At 44.8% G+C, this 7,572-nt stretch overlaps 1 long non-coding RNA gene across 1 annotated transcript; it reads left to right on the top strand.

The window, feature by feature from the left end:
* The first annotated feature begins 2,399 nt into the window (after positions 1 to 2,399).
* On the top strand, positions 2,400 to 5,401 carry LOC109148755. Its single transcript, XR_002048867.1, has 2 exons — positions 2,400 to 4,217; positions 4,335 to 5,401. It is a non-coding gene; the product is annotated as an uncharacterized LOC109148755 (long non-coding RNA).
* Positions 5,402 to 7,572: the final 2,171 nt, after the last annotated feature.

The following is a 7,572-nucleotide window of genomic DNA, read 5'->3' on the forward strand; positions in this document are numbered from 1 at the left end:
GCTAATAAAAAATCCAATGGAAAAACTTTAGCTAAGGAAAAAAAAGCACAACGCTAAACGCAGTCATGTGGACTAAAAAAAGGGAGTTACCCGACCTAGGGGTCGGTTTTGCAACATGATTCGAGAGGTCGAACCTTTATCGGATGAACGACCGGGAAGCTAGCTAAGATCTGGAGATCGGGTTAGCTGTGATCTAGAAGTCTACTTTACCGGTCTGCCGACCGGGTTTCTAGGTACGACCGGGAGGTCGGATTTATTTGCGATTTGGGGATCAAACTTTCTATGACTTAACACTAGGAGACCGGGAAGGTCGATCTACGCGGGAGCGCGACAAGCTACTATCGGTGTAGCCCTTCTCCCTTAGTTGCGAGAATCGTCAACATAAGATAGTAGATACGATAGTTTTCCGAGTTTGCTTTGCAACTTTAATCGCGATCGGCAAATGACCCGACTGACCGGGCGTAGAGCGCCGGCGGTGGCAATGATGCCGACCGGGCGCAGAGCGCCAGCTAACAGGGCGTACAGCGCCGGTGGTGGCTATGCCAGCCTAACCGGGCGTAGAGCGTCGACGGTAGCAATGACGCCGACCGGGCGTAGAACGCCAGTAGTGGCTATGCCAACCTAACCGGGCGTAGAGCGCCGGCGATGGCAATGATGCCGACCGATCGTAGAGCGCCAATGGTGGCTATGCCAACCTAACCGAGCCTAGAGCGCCGGCGATGGCAATGAATCCGACCGGGTGTAGAGCGCCAGCTAACCCGGCGTAGAGCGCCGGCGGTAGCAATAATGCCGACCGGGCGTAGAGCGCCGGCGGTAGCAATGATGCCGACCGGGCTTAGAGCGCCAGCTAACCGGGCGTAGAGCGCCGGTGGTGGCTATGCTAACCTAACCGGGGCGTAGAGCAACCTCTCAGTTTAGTTGATTGTTTGCAATACTTCAAGAGTGGGTGCTCCCCAAGCCCACCTAGCCCGAGCTCAACGATGGCCTGTCGAGGTAGGGTTCGGGCTATTTTCGACGCTGATTTCTGAAAAGAAAACGCGTCTAGCCCCCCGAGACCGAGCGCTAAGACGATCGGTCGATTAGGGGTCGGACTAGATTAGACGCTGATTTCTGAAAAGAAAACGCGTGTCTAGCCCACCTAGTCTGAGCGGCTATGACGGTCGGTCAATTGCCGGTCGGACTTAGTGGAAAGAAACGCACGCGAAAGAAACGTGTGTATAGCCCCCCGAGTCCGAGCGGCTATGACGGTCGGTCTATTGCCGGTCGGACTGAATGGAAGGAGACACGAAAGAAACGCGTGTATAGCCCCCCGAGTCCGAGCGGCTATGACGGTCGGTCAATTGCCGGTCGGACTTAGTGGAAGGAGACGCGAAAGAAACGCGTGTATAGCCCCCCTAGTCGGAGCGGCTATGACGGTCGGTCATAGCCGGTCGGACTTAGGGGAAGGAGACGTGAAAGAAACGTGTGTATAGCCCCCCGAGTCCGAGCGGCTATGACGGTCGGTCAATTGCCGGTCGGACTAAGCACAGGGAAACGCGAAAGAAACGCGTGTATAGCCCCCCGAGTCCGAGCGGCTATGACGGTCGATCATTTGCCGGTCGGACTAAACGAAGGGAAACGCGAGAGAAACGCGTGTATAGCCCCCCGAGTCCGAGCGGCTATGACGGTCGGTCAATTGTCGGTCGGACTAAGCGAAGGGAAACGTGAAAGAAACGTGTGTATAACCCCCCGAGTCCGAGCGGCTATGACGGTCGGTCAATTGCCGGTCGGACTAAAGGCCATAAGTTTAAGCGACATTGTGGTCGTTCGGGCAACAAGGCCATAAGTTTAAGCGACATTGTGGTCATTTGGGCAACAAGGCCGGGAAAGTTTAAGCGACATTGTGGTCGTTTGGGCAACAAGGCCGGAAAGTTTAAGCGACATTGTGGTCGTTTGGGCAACAAGGCCGGGAAAGTTTAAGCGACATTGTGGTCGTTTGGGCAACAAGGCCGGAAAGTTTAAGCGACATTGTGGTCGTTTGGGCAACAAGGCCGGAAAGTTTAAGCGACATTGTGGTCGTTACAAGTTTAAGAGACTTTGCGGTCGGTACAAGTTTAAGCGACTTTGCGATCGGTACAAGTTTAAGCCACTTTGCGGTCGTTGGCTGGAGCCTCGTCCGATTTACCTACGTAGTAGGGCTTGGTGTGGGGGCTTTTCCCAGGCTTAACATTTCCGGTGGTGGCGTGGCCGACCTAACCGGGCTTAGGGCGCCGGTGGTGGAATACCAACCTGACCGGGCCTATTTCAATTTCTTAAGTATAAGCCTATAAGTTATACAATTTGTTAGGACTATCTAACTACAACTAATACAATTTACAATCTGTCCTGTACATTTTATAATCTAAAACTATACTAATAAGTTACAACTTTTAAAATTTTTAGAAAATCTACTCGCTGTGCACTTTGCCGAGTGGAGATCACACTGTGTTGTAATCACAAAAATCACGCAAGCAGTGCAATCAACACACAAGTTGCCCCGACTGCCCATTCGGAAATTAGGGGCGGCTGATCAGGGATCTTATGCGCTCGGCCAAAATTGCGCCAACCATTTGCCCGGGGCATGATGATTTGTTTGGTGCTCGGGATCGGAGCCGAGGAAAGCAACTAGAAATGCAATATTCATCATTTTTTTTTTTTTTTTTTTCATGATCGACGACCGGGACACCGTTCTGGGATGACCGGGAAATACCGATCAAATAGCCTCCGGGAGGAAATTCAACAACAGATTGGGGCGGTGATGACTATGAAGCCCCCATAGCTGGGTGACGGCCGTTCTGACTCGTTTCAATTCTACCTAGTATTTATACGGCCAACCTCGAATATAAGATGTGAAAAATCCACGATGGTTGAGTGATTAACGGTCGGGGAATGCGCTCTGCCACTTGGCTTGGTTGAGAAGCTGCCCAGAGTTTGGTTCCGACCGCTGGCTCGGGAGAGAATGCAACACCAGCATCTTTTACAACTGCTTGGGGAGTTGATCGGTCAACAAGATCGGGGAGTTGATCGGGGGTACCAACTCAATGATCCACCTGCCTGGTGATGTCGATCGGCGAGAAAATGTCCGGTGGATGATGGGGAGCTCGGACAACTGAAAACCGTTGCTGCTCGGTTAACTTCAAATAGTGGAAGGTCTGTCATGGCTTTAAGCATGCATGCACTATACTTGATCTCTGGGTGTCATGCCACCAACATTGAAAACAACGAGACCGGCTGGCCAAGTCGGGTAAACAGCCGGGAAACTATGAACAATAAGGAACCGGTGATCGGGAAAATTTGCGACTATGGTATATATGCTCAGCTTGTAGGCGGCAGCGCTGACTATCGGACATCAGTTCTGAGAGCTGGGGGAGGCGGGAGTATGGAGCCTTCAATTTCTTGAATTATATAAATCTAAATGGACGGTCGTGTGTGACGGGACTTGTGCTCGGTAATGTATACTCAAACTGACAGCTCGGGCGTGTCTCTCTTGGCACAGATGATCGGGAGAAATAGACCGGACGGCGTGAAACTCTAGATGACCAGTACCCGGTACAATAATCTGCTCGGTGATGCTATTTTATCCGGATTGGAAACTCGGGAACTTCTGAGAAGGCTCGGTGAAGCCGGTCTGACCAATGCCAATTCTGCTTGATATATATTCAGTTAGAGATGGGTGTCGATCGGTCTATCCGCATGGCTTGTACACTTTTTTTTTTGGCGGTCGGGAATATGCTCTGTCACTGCGGTCGGCGTCTGAGGTACGTTCGAGAATACGTTGCTGAGAAAAGACCGGGGAAGCTTGGATTGTGACCGGGACCATCTGAGGTTGAACCGATCGGGAACATTTTAGATTGACAGCTTGTTCTGTACCGGTCATAGCAGAATGAGAAACCATTTGTGATGGCAACTCGGGTTCTTTTAAACGGAGGGTTGTGATCGATCAGACTTGGAATACACCTGCCTTCCCATAATGATCGATGTGATAGGGATCATGTTCGACATTGCTTGCTGATCCAAGATGGCAGCTCGGTTCTTCATGAACTTCGTTAATTGTTCGCTCGGCGAAGGTCAGGAAGATAATTATGGCCGGTGGTGTTCCGGTCGGTTGCACGAGACGTTCATGTTGGTCAATCGGGAACGGTGAGAATGCCAACCATGGCTCTGCCCCGATCCATAGTGCATAACGCTATTTGTTTATGGTAAGATCGTTTTTGGTACGACTCAACTAAAACTTACGCAATTTACAAATTGAAAATCTATCGCTAGTCCTAATACATTTAGCTATAGCTAATACAACTTCGAATACAACTCTCAAGGTTGTGGGAGACTTGGTATGAGACTACAAGGTCGAGAAAGTCAGAATAACGAAACTCTGACCGGGAGCTACTACCATATCCCCCTTACACCGAGCAGGTTCGGAGGATGCTCCGGAAAATCTGTTCGGGGAGAAATCGTTGCCGGCAAGCTTGTCGACCATCAAGGATACCGCCGGGTGCTTGGGCTCATTCCGGAGACTGATTTTCACCTTACATGCATTTTTCCTTTCTATTTTTACCTTTTTTTCTCCATTATCTTGGTTTCCCCACTTCACCGCCACCAATTACCAATTATATTACATGCAAAGCTTAACTTTTAATTTCCTTTTGTTTCGCAGAAGACCACCGTCACTTTCCACCACTTACATTGCATGCACACTCAGCTTCACCTTTTCTCAAATTCAAGGCCACTATTTGCAACTATTTCCTCATTACTATCCCCCACCTTTTATCTGGGTTTTCTTCAAGGAACAAGAAGAAACACCCAAGAAACAATGGACGTAAGATTGAGGCAGTCTTTTGGGAACCTTGATGACATGAAGTGTGCAAGGGTTGGTGGCTGTGGGTGATAGGATTGCCACAGGCTCGTAGCTTCTCCGGTGAATTATACGGATGGTTGTAAGTGGTAAGGTACACTTCTCATTTCTAGTATCCTCTGCTTCTTCTTGCTTTTGTGGATGGCATGCACGGCATTTCTTGAAGTGGTGATGAGGATGACAATACTCCAGTATTAACAGAGAATAAATAACTCCATTGGAAAATAATGATCTGCAAGAGGCAAAGAGAATGAAACAAGAAACATAGTGGTATAGCGGTTGGGATACCAGCTTAGTAGCTTGAGAGCTTGGGTCCGAACCCCCTCCTTTCTAAAATCTGTGGTGATTGCTTGTAAATTCTATATCTTCTCCAAATTTTTAGTAGCTTTTCCAGAATTTTTGTAATTCTTGCTCTTTGCTTGTTGGTGAGAACGTAACTCTTTGTCACGTTCCCCAGAGACGGTGCCAAAATGATACTGTTAATACCCGTGTACGTAAGATATATGTATGTATGTATTGTATGTGTATGAACAATGTAGAGGTAGCTCAAGTGGATCTCTTTTATTCATAATTCTTTGTAGAGAGAAGGGAGAGCATTCTAGAGAGAGAGTATAGTGTAGTGGAGAGGGAGAGAGGAAGGGCCCCCAAAATGAAGGGTTAAAAGCCCTTAAATAGGTCAACCCAAGTCGGGTTTGACTTTGACCCGAACCGTTTGACCCGACCCAAATAGGAGCACGGAGCGTACGTGGAGCCTGAACCCGGGGTATATTCCCCATCACGTGTAATCACTTTCCTATAAGCTTTAAATCTCCCTCTATAAAAGCAACAAGGTTCAAGATTTAATCTTATGAGATACAAGAAGATGAATGAAATTCTTAAGTTGCTTTGTTTAAGAATTTCCTGTAGAATTGTAGAACTGTGAAATATCAAGATCAATGCAAGATTGCATCGTTATCTTCAGATGTTTCTCCAAAATATTTATAAATGAAAATATGACTGTTGGAAAAGTTACATGGAAGTTTTCTGCAGTTTTAAAAACTTATCTTCCATACAATATATCTTAAATGATATATTTATCATAAGAGAATATTAATTACATAAATCATGTTCAAGATGAATATATATGTAATTATGAACCTTTGTAAGGTAGTGAACCGCATGCAAATAACTGTGCAAATTATAATAATATACATTATAATTTTCTAGCACACTTTTGCATATAAGTTTGGGAAAATTGGAAGCTCATGTGTTGTGCAATCATTTTTCAAATGAAATAAACAATTCCCCTATATTGGGAATAACCCCCCACTGTTGGGAATAGCCCCCCCAATGTTGGGGAATGATTCCCCAATGTTGGGGAATGATCCCCCAATGTTGGGAATATACAAAACCTTCCAACAAACTCATTCTCCAATTAACTTTCTACCAAACTAAAATAACATTTATAACTGTTCAACTCCAAATATTATTTTAAGATTTCATGGTAGTCCATCTGAAATATTAATCTTTATTACTATATAAATTTACAACATTCCTCCTCCATTTATATAGTAAAAATTAATATTGTACCAAGATAAATCCAAAACTCATGCATAAATGAAAGTGTCTTAGAGATTGAAATTTCACATAATATTATATGCGTTACATTAATTCGGATTGCAGTGATGGACGAACCTTGAATCACGCAGTCTCTTTGAAGAAACGTAGATATAACAAACACAAGTTTTACAGTCATTACAACTCACTGTAACTTGACACTATTATGGCTATGTGTCCGTATCCATTAATGAGCACATAACAAGTAAAGCCCAAACTTGTTTGAAGCGGCCACACATCATGCTCACAGAGGCTAATCTTTTATCTCATGCACTGCATCTTTCATTTTTTTCAAATGATTAGTTAAGAGTAAAAACTCATCCCAACAACAATGCAGAACCAAGCATCACCTTTTCTTTGGATACAATTTTAATTAAACTTTTGATGCTTGCAAATCACAAAATGAAGTAGTCATCTACATTGAACTCAAGGTCTAATGTAATAACTTAGACGTGAGTTGAGCTTTCCTTCACTTGCAATTTTAATTTAGGATTGTACCAAGATAAATCCAAAACTCATGCATAAATGAAAGTGTCTTAGAGATTGAACTTTCACATATTTGTGTTACAATAATTCGGATTGCAGTGATGGACGAACTTTGAATCACACAGTCTCTTTGAAGAAATGTAGGTATAACACACACAAGTTTTACAGTCATTACAACTCACTGTAACTTGACACTATTATGGTCATGTGTCCGTATCCATTAATGAGCACATAACAAGTAAAGCCCAAACTTATTTGAAGCGGCCGCACTTCATGCTCACAGAGGCTAATCTTTTATCTCATACACTGCATCTTGCATTTTTTTCAAATGATCAGTTAAGAGTAAAAACTCATTCCTACAACAATGCAAAACCAAGCATCACCTTTTCTTTGGATACAATTTTAATTAAACTTTTGATGCTTGCAAATCACAAAATGAAGTACTCATCTACATTGAACTCAAGGTCTAACTTAATAACTTAGACGTGAGTTGAGCTTTCCTTCACTTGCAATTTTAATTTAGGATTGTACCAAGATAAATCCAAAACTCATGCATAAATGAAAGTGTCTTAGAGACTGAACTTTCACATATTATTATATGCGTTACATTAATTCGGATT

The sequence above is a fragment of the Ipomoea nil genome, unplaced genomic scaffold (assembly GCF_001879475.1).
Source record: "Ipomoea nil cultivar Tokyo-kokei standard unplaced genomic scaffold, Asagao_1.1 scaffold2144, whole genome shotgun sequence".
In the NCBI taxonomy this organism is placed as follows: Eukaryota; Viridiplantae; Streptophyta; class Magnoliopsida; order Solanales; family Convolvulaceae; genus Ipomoea; species Ipomoea nil.